This window comes from Ranitomeya variabilis, chromosome 1 (assembly GCF_051348905.1).
Source record: "Ranitomeya variabilis isolate aRanVar5 chromosome 1, aRanVar5.hap1, whole genome shotgun sequence".
Taxonomy (NCBI): Eukaryota; Metazoa; Chordata; class Amphibia; order Anura; family Dendrobatidae; genus Ranitomeya; species Ranitomeya variabilis.
In genome coordinates this window covers 333,021,524-333,049,164 of record NC_135232.1, presented here as the reverse complement: position 1 = coordinate 333,049,164, position 27,641 = coordinate 333,021,524, and the positions used below count along the sequence as shown (strand labels likewise).

The 27,641-nt window shown below is 45.0% G+C and overlaps 1 protein-coding gene across 1 annotated transcript in view; it reads left to right on the top strand.

The window, feature by feature from the left end:
* Positions 1–27,641, top strand: part of LOC143817526 (uncharacterized) — a 265,837-nt gene that overhangs the window by 70,309 nt on the left and 167,887 nt on the right. The window contains exon 2 of the mRNA XM_077299011.1: positions 22,668–22,801. The gene's annotated coding sequence lies outside the window, so the exon portion shown is untranslated. The remainder of the gene's footprint in view (positions 1–22,667; positions 22,802–27,641) is intronic.

Below are 27,641 nucleotides of genomic sequence, written 5' to 3'. Positions count from 1 at the left end.
AGCAGCAAGGATAAGCCCTCCCAGCAGACAGCCGACAGATGTTGCCGGTTGTCGACTGATCCGCTTGTACCTGAGCTCCCTGCAAGGTCAACAAGAGGTATGGGTGTCTGTTGACATCTCGAGAGGCTGTGCACAGCTGCTCGATGCAGGGACGGATCCAGTTCTCATGGCTGCTACTTCAGTCCAAGTAGCTAGAGGTGAGCGGGATGAGGGGACAGAGCAAGAGTAGAACATGGCAGTGCCGGTTGCTGAGCATAGCAAGGGGAGGATTGTGTCAAACTTGTATAACAGGGAGAGATATCAGATACCTCAGTCATGGGGGTTTAGGAGGGAGTTAGCCATAGGAAAGGTGTGTGATCCTGTGTCTGGATTCCTATGTTTACAGCACGTCAATTTCTCAGGACACCCTTATGTTCCCCAAGGCCACATCCTGTGGGTGTAGGACGTTAGATAGGGACAGGAGTAAAGATGGTTGGTTGGCTAGGGCAACCGATGTATGGATTAATGCTTTCACAGAAACCTCAGTTATGACCTCCCTTTCATGGAGCAGCCACCACTGGGGCATCAGCGGCCCCCGTGGCAGCTCAGCAACTTACAGGAGACTGTTGGCTCTTCAATGAGAGACAATGCAGATTCTTTGCTTCCTGTAAGTTCCGCCACGAATGTATAAATTGTTGCAGGGCTCAAGCAGTGCTTCGTTGTTTCAGAAGAAACAGACAGCCTGAAGAAGCTGCTTTGCCCAGTACAGTAGAAAACACTGATGCGCATCATCCTAATGCGACAGTGGTTACAACCAGTTGAGGGAGACAAAGCCAACCAGTGACAAAATTCCTTGTTGTATTGCCACGAAGTCGAACCCTGTGCATCTTGTGAGTGCTATAGATTGTGTCCATGTACACGAACAGCTCTGCCCCATTTTCGGTAAAACATTGACACAGGATATAGGCCAAGGTAGAGAAACCCTTGATTAAATTCCCGAATGTTTTTGCTACCTTTGTCTTCCTTTCTAAATTACTTTAAAAAACCCTTTACTTATCAACAGTCACATGATCTACTGGAATGAAAGACCAAATATTCATGAACTCATGTTGGATAATTGTGTTCCTCGATTCTGTAGGCATGTGAGCACCAAGCGGAATAACCACACAAAACATTGTATTCATAAAAGCTAAATCGGCACAAAATTCAGACCGTCCAGGCGGAGCCAAAGACTCCCCTGTATGATCCTGAACCCTTGGGTTGCTGTCTTTTTGCTCCAATTTTGCTAACAACTATTTTAAGGCTTTAACACAATGATCATTTGCACTAAACACATTATCGTAGACTGCCGTGGGTAAGGTATCACTGCAGGTCAACTCACCCCCATCAGTTGTTGCGGAAGTATTCTTGGTGTTGTAGGGTTCATGGGTTGTGCCTCCACAGGCGACGGGCTGAGACGGAACTCCGTAGGAATCTGTCTGTCCCCCGGATTATGGTGGCAAGAATCTCGACAGCTCCTACTTTACCTTCAGTGTCTGAGCTGAATTGTCCAAAGATGAACTGGTGATACAAGGCAAAAATCTTCTATGGATGCTCTCAGTACACCCTCTTGTTATTGACCGTCTGTGACTTGACCGATGACTTCAGCCATGGTGACAAAGAAAAGTGGAGAGCGAAAATTGGCCTGGTGCGATTACACCTTGAAGGTGTTTCTACGGGATTTTGGATCCCTTTTCAGCCCTTGTTAACTTTGCAGATTTCACATCATTTAATGTCATTTACCGAACAGCCAGAAGTAGCACATGAAAAATATTTTAAGGATGTGGTTTTGCCACGAGTGGCGGGTCTTTTTACAGATCCACCTTTCGTAAACCTGAGGGTATCACATATTTGCCTGGTCCCCAAAAAGCAACATGGTAAGTTCCGACTTATCCAACTTTTTCCCTATCCTCCCTCATACTCAGTTAATGAAGGGATATCTAAATAAGACTCAGCGGTGTCTTATACATACTCTGATGTAGCAATGGTTCGTCATCATGGAAAAGGAGCATTGCTTACTAAATCAGATGTTGAATCGGCGTTTCGTTTGCCCCATTAACCCTGCGCATTATCATTTATTGGGTTACAGGTAAGACAGTTTGCTTTTAGTGTATATGTGTCTGCCAAGGGGCTGTTTCATCTTGTGCTATTATTTTGAGATTTTTGCATCTTACCTCGAATTGATGGTGAGATTTGAGTCAGGGGTTCCATCAGTGGTACATTATTTAGATGACTTCCCACTTGTTGTTCCTAGTAGCGATAACATAAGTGCTTAAAGGGAACCTGTCACCTGAATTTGGCGGGACCAGTTTTGGGTCATATGGGCGTGGTTTTCGGGTGTTTGATTCACCCTTTCCTTACCCGCTGGCTGCATGCTGGCCGCAATATTGGATTGAAGTTCATTCTCTGTCCTCCGGAGTACACGCCTGCGCAAGGCAATATTGCCTTGCGCTGGCGTGTACTCCGGAGGACAGAGAATGAACTTCAATCCAATATTGCGGCCAGCATGCAGCCAGCGGGTAAGGAAAGGGTGAATCAAACACCCGAAAACCCCGCCCATATGACCCAAAACTGGTCCTGCCAAATTCAGGTGACAGGTTCCCTTTAATTGTATGCTTTCAGGCAGATGATGGGGCACATTGGCATTTCTATCGCATTATTGGCATTCCTACCTATTCCCAATAACAAAATGGAAGGCCCGACAACAAAGCTTTCATTCCTGGGTATCGAGCACGACATGGTTTCTATGGTTTTTCATCTTCCCTACTAAAAATTGCAGAGACTAGTGTCCCTTATTGATCATTTTGTGATTGCCAGGAAGGTAGAACTGAGTGCAGTCATTGTTAGGGCTACTGGCTTTTGCATTTGGAATAATACCTATGGGTCAAGTTTTTTCAAGGCAACTGTTGGCTACTCGCAGTATTCAAATCCGAACCATTTTCTTCAAATTACAAAAGCAATAAGAGAAGATTTGCTAGTATGGCAAAATTTTTTTTTACTTCTTACTGATGCTGACAGTAGTTTTGGTTTCGGGCAGTCCTGGGCTCATCTTAGTGCCAGGCAGGCAGCCTGGCCACCAGATTGGTGTTATTCTAGCCCAATCACTAACCTGATGTTTCTCAAGTTTTTCCTATAATAGTTGAGGTTGAAATTTGACATTCAGAATTGGTTAACAATTCATTTTTGGACAGATAATCTCTGTCGTACACGCGATTAATTCATTATCCAGCTCTTCTTTGCTGACTTAAGCTTAATTGTGGTATTTGGTATTGCATTGTCTTCAGTTGACCATATGGTTCAGGCTCACCATGTTGCAGGCATAGATAACAGAATCACAGATGCTTTATCTTGTTCTCAGATGGATCGTTTCAGAGTGCTACACCCTAGTGCGTCAGAGGTTGGTTTACATTGCCCGGATAACTTGGGGGCCCTGGCACAGCTGAACTGTTTCCTTTAATGGAATCGTCATTGGTACAGCCTAGGATACTTGGTTGAGTATAGCCATTGTAAATTTCCTTCCATTGCTCAGCAGCACATTTAGATATTACATTATATATAACATTGTCCGTACTCGACTATTGGAGAAAGAAAGGCATTTTCGGTGCTAGCATGCAGAAAGGCCTTATGGCAGGGATGTCAAACTGAAATATACAGAATGCCAAAATGAAAATGTTGGACAAAGTCACGGGCCAACCTTAATATTAAAAAAAGTGCTCAATTGAGTAAATTTTTCCTTATCATCAAATATGGAAACTAACCTAAAAAATTGTCTTCCGAGCAAAGTATATTTTAATTAATAAATCTTAAGAGACAGACCACATGACCAGAGCATTGGGTATTTCCTCGTGGGCAGGGGCTTACATAGAAATCATGGGGTCTCATAGTAGAAGTACTAATTGGGCCACCCACCCTTTCCAAACAAAAGAAAACCTAATATTCGATGGAGTCAGAGAAGAGCATAACTCACAACTTTAAAGCCCTTACAAAGTAACTTTCCTCCTATTGAAACCTCCAGATTGACCTTTCATTGCCTCCATAAAGTATGATGCCCCCAAACATAGTATGATACCCCCCACAGTAAATTCCTACACAGTACATTTCACATGCACAGTATGATGACTCTACTGTACAGGGTGGGTCATTTATATGGATACACCTGGCTGGACCATGTATATGGATAAACCTAAATAAAATGGGAATGGTTGGTGATATCAACTTCCTGTTTGAGGCACATTAGTATATGGGAGGGGGAAAACTTTTCAAGATGGGTGGTGACCATGCCGGCCATTTTGTAGTTGGCCATTTTTTAATGCAACTTTATAAATGGCCCACCCAGGTGTATTCATATAAATGGCCCACCCTGCACACCCCCTCAACTCCACTGGCAAAGTATAGTGATCCATAGTATATTGGACCCAACATAGTCTTCCATACAGTATAATGCTCCAATATAATCCTCCATACAGAATAATGACCCCACATACTCCTCCATACAGCATAATGAACCCCAACATAGTCCTCCATTTGGAATAATGGCCACACATAGTCCGCCATACAGAATAACGGCCCAACATAATGCTCCATACAGAATAATGGCTCCACATAGTCCATAGGCATTACGGGCCAAATATAATCGCCCTGCGGGTCAGAATTTGACATGTACAGCTTTTGGGTATTGCTTTATGCTAAAATTATGGGACATAAGCGATGTGACAAAGGATTTTGTTATAAAGCAGGTTGTTTAAGGTTTGAGATAGGAGAGAGAAAGGTGAGATCAGAGGAGTCCTCTGTCTTTTGCTATGTTGACCTGTATTTTTGGTGTGTTTGAGTCAATCAGAAACAACTTATATTTAGGCATGTCATTTTGCAGTGGCTGTTTCTCTAACCTTTTTCACAGCTTTATGCGTAGGCAAGTTAGTCACACCTAGCACTAGATTCAAGGGCGGATTGCAGGCCAGCGATGTCATCGCTTTCATTGAAGGCTTGAAAATCTGTGTGCGTAAGTCTAAAATGAACCAATGTGGTCAGGGTTTTTGGTGATGGTAAAGACATTGGGGGGGACAATTTTGCTGTTCAACTGGTTAAAGAGTTTATTGCTATTTTTTCTTTAGTGTCACAGTTTTTAGTACACAAGTCAGGTGCTTAATTACCACAGTACCAATTTAAAGTCGCCTTTACATCTTCTTTGCGTCATGTCGGGGAAGATGCATCATAATTCAGTATGCATTCCTTCAGGATTGGCGTGGCAACGAAGGCAAATATATTTGGTGTGGGCGATGAGACTATAAAACAGTTGGGAAGATGGGAGTCATCCTACTTTTGCATGTACATTAGACAGGATATGTTATAAAGCATCTACGTTTTTGAGTTTCTCCTTTGTTTTAGGACTTACTGGTACATCTTGTGAGGTAATGACCGGTGTCACATGTAGGGGTCGCTGTGTGTTCCCCCAGGATGCAGATGGAGCCCTATTAGACCCGCTGGAGTGCCTTGTGGTCACAGCAGTATGCCTGTGAGTCACAGGGCAAAATAAAAGTAAGCGTGGACCTGGTCAAGCTCTTTGGCCTGGGATTTTTCAGGAAAAGCCGGTATGGGCTTTTATTTTGGAAACATACTGCAGGAAGAAAGTGGGGCCGATCAGTTTCCTCCAGTTCAGGTCTTACAGGTGGCCTAAGGCCTCAGATTCCAGTTTGAGAGTGCATTGCAGTCACAGGCGCAGCTGTGATTGCAATGCAGAATATAAATAAGTATAGGTCTTGGACATTTTAGTGTCCAAGGCAGATTTAAGGAAAATCTGCTCTGGCTTTTGGTGTTTTGAAGCAGACCGCAGCATGGTAATCGTGCAGTCCGTTTCAGTCCCTGTCCGGGTTTTCCATGTGGCTGAAGGTCACAGATTCTAGTTTAAAATCCCTACAGTAAACTGTTTGGGTGTTTCAGTATGATAGTGGAGTTTGCAGCAAGCAAAGTAGACGGCTCTGCAAAAGCTCAGATCTGTGTGAGTGTAACATAGAGTCCAGCAGAGTGAACTCCTGGCACCCGCAGCATACAAAGTAGCAGTCGCCCACGGCAACCGATCTGAGGTGGATCGGTGTATTTAGGGAATGTAATCTGGAGGATATGGTTCCGGCTGCGATCCAGAGGATATTGTTTACTATGTAGAGCTATGAGTTGGACATTAATGCTGTGTTTTTGTGAGTTGGACATTTAATGCTGTGAAGTAAACGCATTAAAGGGACTTTTTGTTTGAACTGTGCTGGGTCACTGCCTCATTACTGCATAAGTGTGCTACCGCTGCACTACAACCTGATTATGTTTCTTTTCAGATCCATCTATTCCACATATCTGGATCCTTGGTCACTTGTACGTAGTTTGGTCTTAAAAAGGAGCAGAGTTCCGGTCAGCGGGATTAAACTTGTGTTTGCAGCATGCAGAAGTGCACTGGTAAGATTTCAAAGGTTTGAGCTGGGTCAGGTGTTACCTCAAGTAGCAGCAATTAGCGAGTTGCTAGAACAACCCGTTGTGTTGCTCATACACATCGGGGTCAAAGATTTGGTTAAGATCAAGTTGGCAGATCTCACTGCTTTTTTTAAATCCATCTTGGCCAGGTTTAAAAACTTATTTCAGCAAAAGTGTGTGTTGGTATGGTCAGGAATCGTTCCAAGAAAAGTTTACTGGGAGGCTAGGAACTTGGCAGTTTTACAAATGGCTTTCAGGCTGCTGAATATGGCGGGGTGGTTGTACATCATTGCATGATGGAAGGCGACAAACAGGATTTGCTTTTGGCAGATGGAGTTCATTTAAATTCTATTGGTAATGATATTTTCCTGTCCGGTTTACAGGATGGGATAAAAGATGTGTTAGTTTTATTGGGTGGTGATGGTCGGAGGTGGTTTCGACCTCCTTCCTTGTTGGTTTTTGCCCTGATGTTTCACATGCTCAATGCTTCGTGCTGTGACTCTGCATGGGGTGCAGTTGTTGTTATACAGGATCCAAAATAAAATAAGGTTATGTATAGTTTAGATTATTTTAATTAATAAAGCTGTGGCCACTCGTTTACCCTATGCCATTTCTTTGTGTCAATTTTTCCTAGATACAAGGCTTTGTCATCTGTTAGAGGTGAATGGAAGCAATCAATTAAATATACCACTGATGCCTAGCAATGTTTTTACACACACACGAACATGTTCACACATACAGTGGGTTGCAAAAGTATTCACCCTCTTGGCTTTTTAACTATTTCATTACATTACAACCTGTGTTTAAATATTTTTGTAATCCAAAGTGTGTGATACATCAACACTAAATAGTCTAAGTTGGTGAAGTGAAGTGAGAAAAATATAGATATAAATTAAATTTATGGGATCAAATAAATAGAAATTGTGCGAAATGTATTTTTCTATGACGCCCCTAAAAATTTCTGGTGCTAGCAATTACTTTAATAAGTCACATGCTGAGTGAAAAGAAGACCACCTGTGTGCGATCTAAGTGTCACATGGTCTGACAGTATATACACACCTTTTCTGAAGGTCCGCAGAGGCTGCAACACTATTAAGCAAGAGGCACCACTAACCAAACATTTAACTTGAAGGATTGGGCCTTGAGGAAAGGGCAAAAATCTTAGTGGCAAAATGTGGAAAGCTCGTAGAAACTTATCCAAAGCGACTTGCAGCTGTAATTGCCACAAAAGGAGGTTCTGCAAAGTACTGACTTTAGGGGAGTGAATAGGTTTGTACTCAAAAGTTTTCAGTTATTTTGTCATATTTTTTGTTTGCTTCAAGAAAACCAAATATTCACAGTAGTAGGCCTGTTCTTTACATAAACTGATGCAAACCCTCAAAAAAAAACGTGGAATTCCAGTTTGTGAGGTAGCAAAACATGAAAAATGCGAATGGGGTGAAAACTTTCTCAAGTCACTGTATGATGCACAATTTCACACATGCAGGCAAGGGATGCTTTTACATGTACTAGGAGGCTCTTGTTTACACATACACACAATCCATCTCTCTCTCCGCTACTCCTCCGCTTCCCCCCTCTGCAAATCTCTTCACTGGCTCCCATTCCCTCAGCGTATCCAGTTCAAATTACTAATACTGACCTACAAGGCCATCCATAACCTGTCTCCTCCATATATCTCTGAACTAATCTCCATATATCTTCCCTCACGTAATCTCCGGTCCTCCCAAGACCTCCTTCTCTCCTCCTCACTTATTCGCTCCTCATCCAATCGCCTCCAAGACTTCTCCCGAATATCCACCATCCTCTGGAATTCTCTGCCCCAACACGTCCGGTTATCCACCACATTCGGATCCTTCAGACGGAGCCTGAAAACACATCTCTTCAGGAAAGCCTACAGCCTGCACTGACCCTGCTGCCTCCTCATCACTACCGAAGCTACCGCCTCACCAACACCGGAGCTCCCGCAACCCCCAACCTACTGTCTCCTTCCCCATAATCCTGCAGAATGTAAGCCCTCAAGGGCAGGGTCCTCGCCCCTCTGTATCAGTCGGTCATTGTAAGTTTGTCTACTGTAAGTGATATCTGTAACTTGTATGTAACCCCTTCTCATGTACAGCACCATGGAATCAATGGTGTTATATAAATAAATAATAATAATAATAATAATAATACACATTCAAAACCATACCGCTACCATACATATAGTAACATAGTAACATAGTTATTAAGGTTGAAGTAAGACTTTAAGTCCATCTAGTTCAACCCATAGCCTAACCTAACATGCCCTAACATGTTGATCCAGAGGAAGGCAAAAAAAAAAACCAAGTGGCAAAGAGTAAGAGTAAGAGATTGGGGAAAAAAATTCCTTCCCGACTCCACATACGACAATCAGACTAGTTCCCTGGATCAACGCGCTATCAAGGAATCTAATATATATAACCTGCAACATTATACTTTTCAAGAAAGGTGTTACCGCTGCTGTGCGTCGCCGCCTCTCTGCTGCTGGGTCCAGGCGCGTCGGCTCCTTCTCCCCTGCTGTGGTGCCTGCTAGAGTTGAGCGACTTTCATTTTTTTAAGATCGAGTCGGGTTTTGTGAAACCCGATTTTGTCCAGAGTCGAGTCGAGTGCAGTCGGCCGATTATCGCTAAAAGTCGGGGATCGACCGAAACACGAAACCCAATGCAAGTCAATGGGGAAGCATAGTCGGCAGTGAGTGGAGGCCAGGAAAACACCTACAGTGCCCATTTTAATGCCAAAAACATCCATTCTTGTTTCTGAAGCTTGTCAATCTTAATTAACTTTATAATAATAGTTGGGCATAGGGAATTGGGGGTCATTTGGCAAAAGTTGTGGGGGGAGTAGGGCCGGCTCAAGTTTTTCGTGGGCCCAGGAAATGCGGACTACGTCACGGCGGTGTTGCAGGGAAAGGTAAGTATTTCAACGTTGCAAGTGCTGTGATCCTGAGCAAGCAGGGGGGGGCCACTCGTTCGCATTGGCACTGGCACAGGGCCCCTCAAAGTACAGCGATGTGTGTTTGCATGGCGGGGGCGCCTCCCACCAGCAGCGACACTTTTGCGTACTCTGAGGGGCCCTGTGCCAGTGACGTCGCCAACGAGTATGCCCCCCCACCTGATGAAGGAACCTGCACTTTCATCTGCACCTTCCTCTCTGTCCCTGTGTAAGGTGGTATAACATGCGGGAAGGGGAACCTTACTTTCAGCAGGGTCAGATTCTGGCTGTGTAGAGTATAAGGGGAATGTAGTGGTCTAGGTCAATGTACCAGCAGACTCATCTAGCAGTGGCTGGGCAATGGGCAGGATGAGGAGGAAACAGATATAGGGCCAAAGAATAAAGTAGGCTAAATGCAGTTCAAAATTGGTAACAGGACTAAACAGGCGGCATTGCTTTGTTCAGTGGAGTAGCAAACCCAAGAGCAGCAGACACTGTTTCAAGGGCCTAACCACACTAGTAGGCCAAATGCAGTTTAATATCTGATAGTATAGGGCGAAAGCCAGAATGTGGAAGCTCAGCTTTGTTCAGTTGAGGACAACACCAGGCAGGGGCAGACAGACACCTTTAGTAGGCCGGAACAGCCAATTTTTAAAAAAAACAGCAGTTAGTAAGAGGCAGAAGGTAGAAGCTCAGCTTTATTCAGTTGAGGACAACACCAGGCAGGGGCAGACAGACACCTTTAGTAGGCCGGAACAGCCAATTGCATTTTTAAAAATGGTAATTTGGAACTGAAGGTTGAAGCTCAGCTTTATTCAGTTGAGGACAACACCAGGCAGGGGCAGACAGACACCTTTAGTAGGCCGGAACAGCCAATGGCATTTTTAAAAATGGTAATTTGGAACAGAAGGTAGAAGCTCAGCTTTATTCAGTTGAGGACAACACCAGGCAGGGGCAGACATTCACCTTTAGTAGGCCGGAACAGCCAATTGCATTTTTAAAAATGGTAATTTGGAACAGAAGGTAGAAGCTCAGCTTTATTCAGTTGAGGACAACACCAGGCAGGGGCAGACATTCACCTTTAGTAGGCCGGAACAGCCAATTGCATTTTTAAAAATGGTAATTTGGAACTGAAGGTTGAAGCTCAGCTTTATTCAGTTGAGGACAACACCAGGCAGGGGCAGACATTCACCTTTAGTAGGCCGGAACAGCCAATTTTTTAAAAAAACAGCAGTTAGTAAGAGGCAGAAGGTAGAAGCTCAGCTTTATTCAGTTGAGGACAACACCAGGCAGGGGCAGACAGACACCTTTAGTAGGCCGGAACAGCCAATTGCATTTTTAAAAATGGTAATTTGGAACTGAAGGTTGAAGCTCAGCTTTATTCAGTTGAGGACAACACCAGGCAGGGGCAGACATTCACCTTTAGTAGGCCGGAACAGCCAATTTTTTAAAAAAACAGCAGTTAGTAAGAGGCAGAAGGTAGAAGCTCAGCTTTATTCAGTTGAGGACAACACCAGGCAGGGGCAGACAGACACCTTTAGTAGGCCGGAACAGCCAATTTTTTAAAAAAACAGCAGTTAGTAAGAGGCAGAAGGTAGAAGCTCAGCTTTATTCAGTTGAGGACAACACCAGGCAGGGGCAGACATTCACCTTTAGTAGGCCGGAACAGCCAATTTTTTAAAAAAACAGCAGTTAGTAAGAGGCAGAAGGTAGAAGCTCAGCTTTATTCAGTTGAGGACAACACCAGGCAGGGGCAGACAGACACCTTTAGTAGGCCGGAACAGCCAATTGCATTTTTAAAAATGGTAATTTGGAACTGAAGGTTGAAGCTCAGCTTTATTCAGTTGAGGACAACACCAGGCAGGGGCAGACAGACACCTTTAGTAGGCCGGAACAGCCAATTTTTTAAAAAAACAGCAGTTAGTAAGAGGCAGAAGGTAGAAGCTCAGCTTTATTCAGTTGAGGACAACACCAGGCAGGGGCAGACATTCACCTTTAGTAGGCCGGAACAGCCAATTTTTAAAAAAAACAGCAGTTAGTAAGAGGCAGAAGGTAGAAGCTCAGCTTTATTCAGTTGAGGACAACACCAGGCAGGGGCAGACAGACACCTTTAGTAGGCCGGAACAGCCAATTGCATTTTTAAAAATGGTAATTTGGAACTGAAGGTTGAAGCTCAGCTTTATTCAGTTGAGGACAACACCAGGCAGGGGCAGACATTCACCTTTAGTAGGCCGGAACAGCCAATTTTTTAAAAAAACAGCAGTTAGTAAGAGGCAGAAGGTAGAAGCTCAGCTTTATTCAGTTGAGGACAACACCAGGCAGGGGCAGACAGACACCTTTAGTAGGCCGGAACAGCCAATTTTTAAAAAAAACAGCAGTTAGTAAGAGGCAGAAGGTAGAAGCTCAGCTTTATTCAGTTGAGGACAACACCAGGCAGGGGCAGACATTCACCTTTAGTAGGCCGGAACAGCCAATTTTTAAAAAAAACAGCAGTTAGTAAGAGGCAGAAGGTAGAAGCTCAGCTTTATTCAGTTGAGGACAACACCAGGCAGGGGCAGACAGACACCTTTAGTAGGCCGGAACAGCCAATTGCATTTTTAAAAATGGTAATTTGGAACTGAAGGTTGAAGCTCAGCTTTATTCAGTTGAGGACAACACCAGGCAGGGGCAGACAGACACCTTTAGTAGGCCGGAACAGCCAATTTTTAAAAAAAACAGCAGTTAGTAAGAGGCAGAAGGTAGAAGCTCAGCTTTATTCAGTTGAGGACAACACCAGGCAGGGGCAGACAGACACCTTTAGTAGGCCGGAACAGCCAATTGCATTTTTAAAAATGGTAATTTGGAACTGAAGGTTGAAGCTCAGCTTTATTCAGTTGAGGACAACACCAGGCAGGGGCAGACAGACACCTTTAGTAGGCCGGAACAGCCAATTTTTTAAAAAAACAGCAGTTAGTAAGAGGCAGAAGGTAGAAGCTCAGCTTTATTCAGTTGAGGACAACACCAGGCAGGGGCAGACATTCACCTTTAGTAGGCCGGAACAGCCAATTTTTTAAAAAAACAGCAGTTAGTAAGAGGCAGAAGGTAGAAGCTCAGCTTTATTCAGTTGAGGACAACACCAGGCAGGGGCAGACAGACACCTTTAGTAGGCCGGAACAGCCAATTGCATTTTTAAAAATGGTAATTTGGAACTGAAGGTTGAAGCTCAGCTTTATTCAGTTGAGGACAACACCAGGCAGGGGCAGACAGACACCTTTAGTAGGCCGGAACAGCCAATTTTTTAAAAAAACAGCAGTTAGTAAGAGGCAGAAGGTAGAAGCTCAGCTTTATTCAGTTGAGGACAACACCAGGCAGGGGCAGACATTCACCTTTAGTAGGCCGGAACAGCCAATTTTTTAAAAAAACAGCAGTTAGTAAGAGGCAGAAGGTAGAAGCTCAGCTTTATTCAGTTGAGGACAACACCAGGCAGGGGCAGACAGACACCTTTAGTAGGCCGGAACAGCCAATTGCATTTTTAAAAATGGTAATTTGGAACTGAAGGTTGAAGCTCAGCTTTATTCAGTTGAGGACAACACCAGGCAGGGGCAGACATTCACCTTTAGTAGGCCGGAACAGCCAATTTTTTAAAAAAACAGCAGTTAGTAAGAGGCAGAAGGTAGAAGCTCAGCTTTATTCAGTTGAGGACAACACCAGGCAGGGGCAGACAGACACCTTTAGTAGGCCGGAACAGCCAATTGCATTTTTAAAAATGGTAATTTGGAACTGAAGGTTGAAGCTCAGCTTTATTCAGTTGAGGACAACACCAGGCAGGGGCAGACAGACACCTTTAGTAGGCCGGAACAGCCAATTTTTTAAAAAAACAGCAGTTAGTAAGAGGCAGAAGGTAGAAGCTCAGCTTTATTCAGTTGCAGCTTCTTGGCAATAATATAAAGAAGACGCGACAGGACAACACTCGGTGGATGCCATATCTGTGTTTTCAATGGAAAAAAACCTTTCAGTTAACTACTTGCAGGAGCAAGTTTTTGTAGCTGGTGGCCAATTTTTGTACTGTACCAGTTTTTTGTTGTATGTGTTTTTGTTTTTAATGTTAAAATGTCTGCATTTGATATCTCTCCAGTATTTTCTTTTTTATAAGCAAAATACTGCAGTTTTACATCGGTTACATGGATACACAGGCAGCTTGGTGGTGAGTGGAGGAGTATTTAAAGTAGGGACCGCAGACAGGCTATCAAAGGCCTAAAATAACAAACAATAGGCTCATGGCAGCTTTACAGCGGTTACATGGATACACGGGCAGGCAGCTTGGTGGTGAGTGGAGGAGTATTTAAAGTAGGGACCGCAGACAGGCTATCAAAGGCCTAAAATAACAAACAATAGGCTCATGGCAGTTTTACAGCGGTTACATGGATACACGGGCAGGCAGCTGGTGATGAGTGGAGGAGTATTTAAAGTAGGGACCGCAGACAGGCTATCAAAGGCCTAAAATAACAAACAATAGGCTCATGGCAGCTTTACAGCGGTTACATGGATACACAGGCAGCTTGGTGGTGAGTGGAGGAGTATTTAAAGTAGGGACCGCAGACAGGCTATCAAAGGCCTAAAATAACAAACAATAGGCTCATGGCAGCTTTACAGCGGTTACATGGATACACGGGCAGGCAGCTGGTGATGAGTGGAGGAGTATTTAAAGTAGGGACCGCAGACAGGCTATCAAAGGCCTAAAATAACAAACAATAGGCTCATGGCAGCTTTACAGCGGTTACATGGATACACAGGCAGCTTGGTGGTGAGTGGAGGAGTATTTAAAGTAGGGACCGCAGACAGGCTATCAAAGGCCTAAAATAACAAACAATAGGCTCATGGCAGCTTTACAGCGGTTACATGGATACACAGGCAGCTTGGTGGTGAGTGGAGGAGTAGTGCAAGGAGTGTCTGTCCCAGTACTCCCAAAATATAAATAGATGTTAATGTCTCGCAAAACAACCAAAACAAAAAAAAAGGTGGCATACTTAGGTACAGGGGTGGGCTCATCTACTGAGTTTCTGACATAGTAATTTGGCAGTAACTATTTAATGGTGCCAATATAGGACACAGACACAGACTACTTTAAGTTGCATCATAGATGTCTACAAATTTGTATTGTCAGTGCCAGACATTGAATGATGTCAGCGAATAGACTAAAGATTGGTGGAGCTGTGCGACATAATTTTGCACGTGGTAGAGCACATTTTGAGCTGGGGTAGGGGGGAACTCTCTTGAGGCCGGCGGGACCGCCCCAGGGCCCCTCATGTTACAACGGTGTGTCTGACGTTGGGTGCGCACCACCACCGCCAGAGACACTACATTGTACTATGAGGGACCCAGTAGCAATGCCGTCAACCAAAAGCGAGCACACCCACCTCTTCAGACAAACAGCAGTCTCACGGGTGCTTGCGCCAAGTCGCGATACCACGGCCCCGTGTGGGGAGTTTTGCCATTTAGGGAGGTGTAAACATGTCGTATGCTGTACAATCAGCTGCAGCAAATTAGACATTAGAAAAGTAATTCACAGGCAAGAGCTTTTCATAGGAAAGCTAGGTGTCGGCCGGGCAAGGTGGGGCAAAAGATTTCGAAATCCAGTTGTGGTTCATTTTAATGAATGTTAGATCGTCAACATTTTGGGTAGCCAGACGAGTCCTTTTTTCGGTTAATATTGAACCTGCAGCACTGAATACTCTTTCTGATAGGACACTTGCTGCCGGGCAAGCAAGCTCCTGCAATGCATATTCTGCCAATTCTGGCCAGGTGTCTAATTTGGAGGCCCAGTAATCAAATGGGAATGACGGTTGAGGGAGAACATCGATAAGGGATGAAAAATAGTTAGTAACCATACTGGACAAATGTTGTCTCCTGTCACTTTCAATTGATGCAGCAGTACCTGTCCTGTCTGCGGTCATAGCAAAATCACTCCACAACCTGGTCAGAAAACCCCTCTGTCCAACGCCACTTCTGATGTGTGCACCCCTAACACTCCTAGTCTGCTGCCCCCTGGAGCTCGTGTGAGAACGATCACGTGCGCTGTGTGCTGGGAATGCCTGAAGCAAACGGTCAACAAGAGTTGATTGTTTGGTTGCTAATATTAGTTCCAAGTTCTCATGTGGCATAATATTTTGCAATTTGCCTTTATAGCGTGGATCAAGGAGGCAGGCCAACCAGTAATCGTCATCGTTCATCATTTTCGTAATGCGTGTGTCCCTTTTTAGGATACGTAAGGCATAATCCGCCATGTGGGCCAAAGTTCCAGTTGTCAAATCTCCGGTTGTGATTGGTTGAGGGGCAGTTGCAGGCAAATCTACGTCACTTGTGTCCCTCAAAAAACCAGAACCCGGCCGTGACACGCAACCAATTTCCTGTGCCCCCGGGAAAGGTTCGGCATTAAAAATATACTCATCCCCATCATCCTCCTCGTCCTCCACCTCCTCTTCGCCCGCTACCTCGTCCTGTACACTGCCCTGACCAGACAATGGCTGACTGTCATCAAGGCTTTCCTCTTCCTCTGGTGCAGACGCCTGCTCCTTTATGTGCGTCAAACTTTGCATCAGCAGACGCATTAGGGGGATGCTCATGCTTATTACGGCGTTGTCTGCACTAACCAGCCGTGTGCATTCCTCAAAACACTGAAGGACTTGACACATGTCTTGTATCTTAGACCACTGCACACCTGACAACTCCATGTCTGCCATCCTACTGCCTGCCCGTGTATCCTCCCACAAATAAATAACAGCACGCCTCTGTTCGCACAGTCTCTGAAGCATGTGCAGTGTTGAGTTCCACCTTGTTGCAACGTCTATGATTAGGCGATGCTGGGGAAGGTTCAAAGACCGCTGATAGGTCTGCATACGGCTGGCGTGTACAGGCGAACGTCGGATATGTGAGCAAAGTGCACGCACTTTGAGGAGCAGGTCGGAGAACCCAGGATAAGTTTTCAATAAGCACTGCACCACCAGGTTTAAGGTGTGAGCCAGGCAAGGAATGTGTTTCAGTTGGGAAAGGGAGATGGCAGCCATGAAATTCCTTCCGTTATCACTCACTACCTTGCCTGCCTCAAGATCTACTGTGCCCAGCCACGACTGCGTTTCTTGTTGCAAGAACTCGGATAGAACTTCCGCGGTGTGTCTGTTGTCGCCCAAACACTTCATAGCCAATACAGCCTGCTGACGCTTGGCAGTAGCTGGCCCATAATGGGACAACTGGTGTGCAACAGTGTCATCTGCCGATGGAGTGGTTGGCAGACTGCGTTCTGTGGAAGAGCTGTAGCTTCTGCAGGAGGACGAGGAGGAGGAGGAGGAGGGGGTGCGAACGCCTACAGCCAACTGTTTCCTAGACCGTGGGCTAGGCACAACTGTCCCTAAATTGATGTCGCCTGTGGACCCTGCATCCACCACATTCACCCAGTGTGCCGTGATGGACACATAACGTCCCTGGCCATGCCTACTGGTCCATGCATCTGTAGTCAGGTGCACCTTTGTACTCACAGATTGCCTGAGTGCATGGACGATGCGCTGTTTAACATGCTGGTGCAGGGCTGGGATGGCTTTTCTGGAAAAAAAGTGTCGACTGGGTAGCTCGTATCGTGGTTCAGCGTACTCCATCAGGGCTTTGAAAGCTTCGCTTTCAACTAACCGGTAGGGCATCATCTCTAACGAGATTAGTCTAGCTATGTGGGCGTTAAAACCCTGTGCACGCGGATGCGAGGAAAACTACTTCCTTTTTCTAACCAGAGTCTCATGTAGGGTGAGCTGGACTGGAGAGCTGGAGATCGTGGAACTTTCGGGTGTGCCGGTGTACATGGCAGACTGAGAGACGGTTGGAGACGGTATTGTTTCCGCCGGTGCCCTAGATGCAATATTTCCTCCTACAAAACTGGTGGTTCCCTGACCCTGACTGCTTTTGGCTGGCAAAGAAACCTGCACAGATACTGCCGGTGGTGCGGAAAATGGTGGCCTTACAGTGACGGAAGGGATGTTGCGTTGCTGACTAGCTTCATTGGCCGAGGGTGCTACAACCTTAAGGGACGTTTGGTAGTTAGTCCAGGCTTGAAAATGCATGGTGGTTAAGTGTCTATGCATGCAACTAGTATTTAGACTTTTCAGATTCTGACCTCTGCTTAAGCTAGTTGAACATTTTTGACAGATGACTTTGCGCTGATCAGTTGGATGTTGTTTAAAAAAATGCCAGACTGCACTCTTCCTAGACTCGGATCCCTTTTCAGGGATTGCAGACTGAGCTTTAACCGGATGGCCACGCTGTCCTCCAACAGGTTTTGGCTTTGACACGCGTTTTGGGCCAGATACGGGCCCGGCAGATGGAACCTGTTGCGATGTTGATGCCTGCTGCGGCCCCTCCTCCACCTCCGCTTCTGAACTACTGCCGCCTGCACCCTGTTCCCCCAATGGCTGCCAATCGGGGTCAATAACTGGGTCATCTATTACCTCCTCTTCGAGCTCGTGTGCAACTTCGTCTGTGTCACTGTGTCGGTCGGTGGTATAGCGTTCGTGGCGGGGCAACATAGTCTCATCAGGGTCTGATTGTGGATCTGTACCCTGAGAGGGCAATGTGGTGGTCTGAGTCAAAGGAGTAGCATAGTACTCTGGCTGTGGCTGTGCATCAGTGCACTCCATGTCAGAATCTACTTGTAATGGGCATGGCCTGTTAAATGTTTCACTTTCTAAGCCAGGGACGGTATGTGTAAAGAGCTCCATGGAGTGACCCGTTGTGTCGCCTGCTGCATCCTTCTCTCTTGTTGTAGTTTTTGCTGAGGAGGACAAGGAAGCGACTTGTCCCTGACCGTGAACATCCACAAGCGACGCGCTGCTTTTACATTTACCAGTTTCGGAAGAGGAGGCAAAAGAGCTAGAGGCTGAGTCTGCAATGTAAGCCAAAACTTGCTGTTGCTGCTCCGCCTTTAAAAGCGGTTTTCCTACTCCCAGAAAAGAGAGCGTTTGAGGCCTTGTGTAGCCTGACGACGAAACTGGCTCCACAGCTCCAGACTTAGGTGGAATATTTTTATCCCCACGACCACCTGATGCTCCACTACCACTACCATCATTACCAGCTGACAATGAACGCCCACGACGACCTCTTGCACCAGACTTCCTCATTGTTTTAAAATCTTAACCAAAGTAACTTTATTTGTTGCTGTCAAACAACTTACACGGTGAGCTATAACTTCAGTATGATTTCAATATCCCTTAACAGGTTGGTGAGACCACAAGGAAAATCAGGCACAATGTTACACACTCTGTTTTCTGTGGCACAAAATCACAGAGATGACACACACGCAGGACTGTCACTCAAGCACTAATGTCAATATTAATCTCCCACCTAATTTATTTTTTATTTTTTCTCAGGGAGACTTTAGAAACCAAATAATATTAAAAAAAACAAAAAAATAAATAGGCTTTCTATGGCCCACTGAATGAGAGAGAGAGGTGGCACACCCAGGAGTCAAGACTGGCACACAAGCTGAAAGGGCAATATTACTCTCCCACTGTTTTTTTATGTATTTTTTGTTTTTTAAGGGAGACTTTAGAAACCAAATAATATTAAAAAAACCAAAAAAATAAATAGCCTTTCTATGGCCCACTGAATGAGAGAGAGAGGTGGCACACCCAGGAGTCAAGACTGGCACACAAGCTGAAAGGGCAATATTACTCTCCCACTGTTTTTTTATGTTTTTTTTTTTTCAGGGAGACTTTAGAAACCAAATAATATTAAAAAAACCAAAAAAATAAATAGCCTTTCTATGGCCCACTGAATGAGAGAGAGAGGTGGCACACCCAGGAGTCAAGACTGGCACACAAGCTGAAAGGGCAATATTACTCTCCCACTGTTTTTTTATGTATTTTTTTTTTTTTAAGGGAGACTTTAGAAACCCAATAATATTTAAAAAAATAAATAAATAGGCTTTCTATGGCCCACTGAATGAGAGAGGTGGCACACCCAGGAGTCAAGACTGGCACACAAGCTGAAAGGGCAATATTACTCTCCCACTGTTTTTTTATGTTTTTTTTGTTTTTTAAGGGAGACTTTAGAAACCAAATAATATTAAAAAAACCAAAAAAATAAATAGGCTTTCTATGGCCCACTGAATGAGAGAGAGAGGTGGCACACCCAGGAGTCAAGACTGGCACACAAGCTGAAAGGGCAATATTACTCTCCCACTGTTTTTTTATGTATTTTTTGTTTTTTAAGGGAGACTTTAGAAACCCAATAATATTAAAAAAATAAAATAAATAGGCTTTCTATGGCCCACTGAATGAGAGAGGTGGCACACCCAGGAGTCAAGACTGGCACACAAGCTGAAAGGGCAATATTACTCTCCCACTGTTTTTTTATGTTTTTTTTTTTTTTCAGGGAGACTTTAGAAACCAAATAATATTAAAAAAACCAAAAAAATAAATAGGCTTTCTATGGCCCACTGAATGAGAGAGAGAGGTGGCACACCCAGGAGTCAAGACTGGCACACAAGCTGAAAGGGCAATATTACTCTCCCACTGTTTTTTTTTTTTTTTTTTTTTTTTCAGGGAGACTTTAGAAACCAAATAATAAGAAAAAAATAAAAAAAATAAATAGGCTTTCTATAGCCCACTGAATGAGAGATAGCACACACAGCAGTGGCACACAAGCCCTGACTGAGGCCAATATTTTTCTCCCACTGATTGATGTAGTGTTTTTGTGTTGAGGTAGATTTTAGAACACAAATCAAGGAAAAAAAAAAATGCTTTCTATGGCCCACTGAATGAGAGAGGTGGCACACCCAGGAGTCAAGACTGGCACACAAGCTGAAAGGGCAATATTACTCTCCCACTGTTTTTTTATGTATTTTTTGTTTTTTAAGGGAGACTTTAGAAACCCAATAATATTTAAAAAAATAAATAAATAGGCTTTCTATGGCCCACTGAATGAGAGAGAGAGAGGTGGCACACCCAGGAGTCAAGACTGGCACACAAGCTGAAAGGGCAATATTACTCTCCCACTTTTTTTTATGTATTTTTTGTTTTTTAAGGGAGACTTTAGAAACCAAATAATATTAAAAAAAACAAAAAAATAAATAGCCTTTCTATGGCCCACTGAATGAGAGAGAGAGGTGGCACACCCAGGAGTCAAGACTGGCACACAAGCTGAAAGGGCAATATTACTCTCCCACTGTTTTTTTATGTTTTTTTTTTTTTCAGGGAGACTTTAGAAACCAAATAATATTAAAAAAACCAAAAAAATAAATAGCCTTTCTATGGCCCACTGAATGAGAGAGAGAGGTGGCACACCCAGGAGTCAAGACTGGCACACAAGCTGAAAGGGCAATATTACTCTCCCACTGTTTTTTTATGTATTTTTTGTTTTTTAAGGGAGACTTTAGAAACCAAATAATATTAAAAAAAAAACAAAAAAAAAAAGGCTTTCTATGGCCCACAATTAGAGAGAGAGAGGTGGCACACCCAGGAGTCAAGACTGGCGCACAAGCTGAAAGGGCAATATTACTCTCCCACTGTTTTCTTAAGTTTTTTTTCTTTTATTTTCAGGGAGACTTTAGAAACCAAATAATATTAAAAAAAACAAAAAAATAAATAGCCTTTCTATGGCCCACTGAATGAGAGAGAGGTGGCACACCCAGGAGTCAAGACTGGCACACAAGCTGAAAGGGCAATATTACTCTCCCACTGTTTTTTTTTTTTTTTTTTTTTTCAGGGAGACTTTAGAAACCAAATAATAAGAAAAAAAAAAAAATAAATAAATAGGCTTTCTATAGCCCACTGAATGAGAGATAGCACACACAGCAGTGGCACACAAGCCCTGACTGAGGCCAATATTTTTCTACCACTGATTGATGTAGTGTTTTTGTGTTGAGGTAGAATTTAGAACACAAATCACGGAAAAAATAAATAGGCTTTCTATGGCCCACTCAGTGAGAGATGGCACACACAGGGATGGCACTGTAGCAGAAATGCCAATCTTAATCTCCCACAAAAAAAAAAAAAAAAAAAAAAAAACAGGGACTGTCCTACAATTACTATCTCCCTGCAGTAATCTAAGCCAGGTATGGCAGGCAGCAATAGGAGTGGACTGATGCACAAATTAAATAAAAAGTGTGGACAAACAAAAAAGATAGCTGTGCAGAAAGGAACAAGAGGATATGTGCTTTGAAAAAAGCAGTTGGTTTCCACAGTGGCGTACACACAGCAATACAGCTATCACGGAGCCTTCTAGGGCAGCCCAATGAGCTACAGCGCTGAGGAAAAAAAAAAAAAAAATAGCTTCCACTGTTCCTGCACACCGAAGGTGGTGTTGGACAGTGGAAATCGCTACAGCACAATCGGTTTGGTGGTTAGTGGACCCTGCCTAACGCTCTCCCTGCTTCTGACGAAGCGGCAGCAACCTCTCCCTAAGCTCAGATCAGCAGCAGTGAGATGGCGGTCGGCGGGAACGCCCCTTTATAGCCCCTGTGACGCCGCAGACAGCAAGCCAATCACTGCAATGCCCTTCTCTAAGATGGTGGGGACCAGGACCTATGTCATCACGCTGCCCACACTCTGCGTTCACCTTCATTGGCTGAGAAATGGCGCTTTTCGCGTCATTGAAACACGACTTTGGCGCGAAAGTCGCGTACCGCATGGCCGACAAGCACAGGGGTCGGATCGGGTTTCATGAGACGCCGACTTAGCCAAAAGTCGGCGACTTTTGAAAATGATCGACCCGTTTCGCTCAACCCTAGTGCCTGCTGCTGCGCGCTCCAGCCGCTCTGTTTCCGGGTCTGGGCACTCCGGTCTCTCCTCTCCTGCGGCGGCGCGCTCCCTGGGCTCTGCTTCAGGGTCCGGGCGCACCACTCTCTCCCCTTCACTTCCAGTGCTTTGCTCTCCTGGGGGAATTCGGTGTCTGCGCAGGGGCTCTGGATTCTCCAGAGGGTGCAGGCGCATCTTTTCTGTTTCTTCTTCCTGGGGTCACCAAGGTCAGTAATTCCAGCAGCCAATCCTGCTTCTCCCTCTGCTATAAGAGGCAGTCCATCCTGCATCTAGGTGCCTGATTGCTATAGCCTTGCTAGTGCGTCTGGGCCTTCTTTCTTGTGCTTGTGCCTTGTACTCCGTTCCGCTTGGTTCTGTGCTTGGCTTCGCTTAGTCCATTGTTGTTCCTTTTTGGCTCTTTAGGATCCCTCTCCAGTTTCGGTTATTCCCTCTCCTGGCTTCTAACGTCACCTTTTGTTTTTTCCACAGCCTCACTCCGTTCTGGCTTCCCTGCTCTCCAGTCTGTCCTCAGTCTACCCGGGTCCCGCATTTGGAACCTACCCTCAGATCCTTCCGTCTCTCTTTCCTTCTTGGAGCCGTCCCTCTTGGTACTTCCACCGTGGGTAAGTGACCTCTGGGCCTGCCCCTGACGGTCCCTGTATAGGGGTCGGAACATCACTAGGTCCGCTCGCCCAGGGGTAGGTCTCCCACGGTCCAGAGTGTCCACTCTCGTTCCACTGTCCTGAACGTTATAAAAGGCATACAATCCCCTCTTAAATTTAAGTAAGGAATCACTCATTACAACATCATATGGCAGAGAGTTCCATAGTCTCACTGCTCTTACAGTAAAGAATCCGCGTCTGTTGTTATGCTTAAACCTTCTTTCCTCCAGACGTAGAGGATGCCCCCTTGTCCCTGTCTCAGGTCTATGATTAAAAAGATCATCAGAAAGGTCTTTGTAATGTTCCCTCATATATTTATACATTAAAATAAGATCACCCCTTAGCCTTCGTTTCTCCAAACTAAATAGCCCCAAGTGTAATAACCTATCTTGGAATTGCAGACCCCCAGTCCTCTAATAACCTTGGTCGCTCTTCTCTGCACCCGCTCTAGTTCAGCTATGTCTTTCTTATACACCGGAGACCAGAACTGTACACAGTATTCTAAGTGTGGTCGAACTAGTGACTTGTATAGAGGTAAAATTATGTTCACCTCATGAGCATCTATGCCTCTTTTAATGCATCCCATTTCTTTATTTGCCTTTGTAGCAGCTGCCTGACACTGGCCACTAAATGTGAGTTTGTCATCCACCCATACACCCAGGTCTTTTTCATTGACGGCTTTGCCCACAGTTTTAGAATTAAGCACCTAGTTATACATCTTATTTCATCTACCCAAGTGCATGACCTTACATTTATCCCCATTAAAGCTCATTTGCCATTCGCCAGCCCAAACTTCTAGTTTACATATATCATCCTGTAATATAAAATTGTCCTCCTCTATATTGCTTACCCTGCAGAGTTTAGTGTCATCTGCAAATATTGAAATTCTGCTCTGTATGCCCCCTACAAGGTCATTAATAAATACTGTATGTTAAAAAGAAGAGAGCCCAATACTGACCCCTGTGGTACCCCACTGCTAACCGCGACCCAGTCCGAGTGTGCTCCATTAATAACCACCCTTTGTTTCCTATCCCTGAGCCAGATCTTAACCCACTTACACATATTTTCCCCTATACCCATTATTCTCATTTATGTATCAACCGTTTGTGTGGCACCGTATCAAAAGCTTTTGAAAAGTCCATATACACTACATCCACTGCGTTCCCTTGGTCCAGTCCGGAACTTACCTCTTCATAGAAATTGATCAGATTTGTCTGACAGGAACGGTCCCTAGTAAACCCATGCTGATACTGGGTCATGAGGTTATTCCTCTTCAGATACTCCAGTATAGCATCCCTAAGAATAACCTCCAGGATTTTACCCACAGTAGAGGTTAAGCTTACTGGCCTATAATTTCCGAGTTCAGTTTTTGTCCCCTTTTTGAATATTGGCACCACATTTGCTATACGCCAGTCCTGTGGTACAGACCCTGCTATTGTGGAGTCTTTAAAGATTAAAAATAATGGTTTATCAATGACTGTACTTAATTCCTGCAGTACTTGGGGGTGTATCCCATCCGGGCCCGGAGATTTGCCAATTTTAGTGTTTTTTAGACGCCGCCGTACTTCCTGCTGGGTTAAGCAGGTGACATTTAATGGGGAATTTTTGTTATCACTAATCATATTGTCTGCCATGGAATTTTCTTGTGTAAATACTGATGAAAAAAATCATTTAGCATATTGGCTCTTTCCTCATCCTCATCCACCATTTCCCCCAGACTATTTTTATGGGGGCCAACACTTTCATTTTTTAGTTTCTTACTATTTATGTAGTTAAAGAATATTTTGGGATCATTTTTGCTCTCTCTGGCAATGAGTCTCTCTGTCTCAATCTTTGCTGCCTTGATTTGCTTTTTACAGAATTTATTTAATTTTCTGTATTTATTTAATGCCTCATCACTACCTACTTCCTTTAATTCTCTAAATGCTTTCTTTTTGTCACTTATTGCGCCCCTTACAGCTCTATTTAGCCATATTGGTTTCCTCCTATTTCTAGTATGTTTATTCCCATGCAGTATATACTGTGCACAGGTCCTATCCAGGATGCTAATAAACGTCTCCCATTTTCTTTGTGTATTTTTGTCTCAAGATATCGTCCCAGTTAATTACACCAAGATCATCTCTTATCCATTGGAAATTTGCCCTCCTGAAGTTTAGTGTCCTTGTGCACATACGTATACATGATCAGAGTCATGGCTTTAGAAGTACATGCATGTTCAGAGTAAAGTTATTTCACAATGCATACATAGAAATTCCAAGTCATGCTTTTATATATACATATCTACACAGGAACACACAGTCATAGTTACCATATATAAACACACTAACAGAAATACTATTTACATCATATTAGTCTGCACTGGTTCAGTCCAAGGCATCGTCTAGTTACTGCTCCGACTTTCTCCTGCTGCTCTTACTAATTAGGGATACTGATTGGAAGAACTGTTGTCAGATAAAAGAGCTGAAAGACTCCCTCCAATCAGTTCTCCTACTCATGATCATGATCATTGGCGGTACTAGTGCAGCGCCCCAGAGTCCTGGTCGTTGCAGTACTGTCGCTCCACCACTAAGGGGAGTGATGGTATGTCTGATGGCACTAAAAGAGTTCACCTGACAGTCACACATTACACTTCACACTCCGGCCGCCAGGGGGAGCAAAAGGCCCTATCTACTAGGCCACTCCTCACACTTGGGTAAAACTGGGGGTTGGATAGGAAGTTAGAGAGGAAAGTAGCTGTGAAGAGCTCGAGAGAGGACCTGTCAGGGGTGGGATCCTGACAGAGGCCTAGAAAAGGACAGGTCATTACGGAGCCGTGCCTGTGCCTTATAGCGGCAGACTCCTAAGAAAGGACACGAAGCAAAGCGTATTGTGGAGAAGTGAGAAACGGGATCACAGCACAAAGGAGATAGAACCAGAAGGAGTCGTGCCTCAAGATCAGCAACATCCTTCTGAGGCGCGTAGCCAGTGGCCGCAACGCCGAGAAAGTAAGAGACTCCACGCATTACTTTGAACTACGGCCGGGCAGTTAACTTTAGGTTGGCTGTCTCACCTTTACACCTAACGAAGACAACGGAGGCAATTGTGGGAGAGGGGCGTCTCTAGGGTCCCTATAAAATAGCTCCAGGCCTACCCCGTCATACGGGTGTGTCCTATCCATATCATCTGGGGGACGGAGAGAAAGAACAGAAACATACACGACAGTTGTGAGGACTATCCCATGGTGCTCAGCAGGGAGGTACTACAACACACAGGCGCTGGTAGGAAGGACACTGATTTCCACCTGTAAAGGGAACTCTGGATGTGCCTTCGGACTGGCCGGTCTCAGCCAGCCCTGTTAGCAGTGCTCTGGATTGCAGATGCCGAAGCCTTCAGTAAAGAGGTAAAGAGACTGCAACCCTGTGTCCTCGTTATTTACTGTGATCCACACCGTCACCTACTGAAGCGCCCCCACTGCCGCAGGGCCGAGGGGTACCCGGTACCGGGCCTCCGAGTCTCTGCTCTGGGGTTGTCACGGCGGCTAGGCCCCGGTCCGTGACCCTGCCGTGGGGCGCACAGTGAAATAGGTACAACAGATGATGAGGATGAGGCCGTAGTGGTGGTGGTGGTGCGGTGGTGCAGTGCAGTAAATAACGAGGACACCAGGTTGCAGTCTCTTTACCTCTTTACTGAAGATCTCTGGGTCCTCAGTCCGGAATACGGTTCACCAGGCTGCGCAAGTCCGGCCGGTCCAATGGCACCTCCAGAGTTCTCTTCACAGGTGGAAATCGGTGCCTTCCTACTAGCGCTATGTGTTGTGGTCCTTCCCAGCTGTGCTTACGGAAAGTCCCCCACAACTGTTGTGTCTGTTTCTTAAGTTCCCTCACAACTCGATTAGATGATGTTCTGTTAATCCTCCGTCCCTCCCTGATGTTCTGGTTGGGACGGCACCCGTTTGACGGGTAGGCTCGGAGCTCTTCCGGGACCCTAGAGTCGCCCCTCTCCACAAGTTGCCCCCCAAGACTGCATAGGTGATTTAAGGTTAGACAGCCCGCCTTAGACTGACTGTCCTGCCGCTGTTTGGAGTATTGCTTGAAGCTGAATGTTATGATACTCCCTCGGCGTTCCGGCCACCGGTAGTGCGCCTCAGTAGGATGTTGCTTCGGTCTTACAGCACGACTCCTACTGGTATTTCTCCTTTGCGTGATCTCGTTTCTCACTCAGCACAATCTATCTCGCTTCTAATCCTTCCTTGGGTACCGCCGCTACCCGGAGCAGGCACGGTCCCGTTACGTTCTTTCTTGTTGCCAAGCCTCTGTCAGGATCCCACCCCTGACAGAGACCCTACTGTATCTTCCCCCACAACACCCTCTGCCACAAGGTGTTGCTTGGTTCCAACCCAGTCAGCTTTCTGATCTAACTTCCTGCCTGACCCCCAGTTTACCCACTATGGTGGGGAGTGGCCTAATGAATAGCACCCTTAGCTCCCCCCGGAGGCCCAGCTGTGAAATGTATTGGTGTTTGTGATACCTGATCAGATGAACTCCTTCAGTGCCATCAGACGCACCATAGCTCCCCATAGTGGCGGAGCCACAGTACTGCAACGACCAGGACTCTGGGGCGCTGCACTCCCCCCTGGTTAAACACAGTACTCCGGGACTGGGAAGAAAACAACAATACAAGTTAGCAAAAAGACATACAGTTTTGTTGAGTGCAATAACAATAAGTATACTTGAACAGGCTTCCCTTTATGGGAGGTAAGGACACTTGAACGTTACAAACATGGTTAAATTTCATAGCAACATGCTATAAATAACTCTTCTTA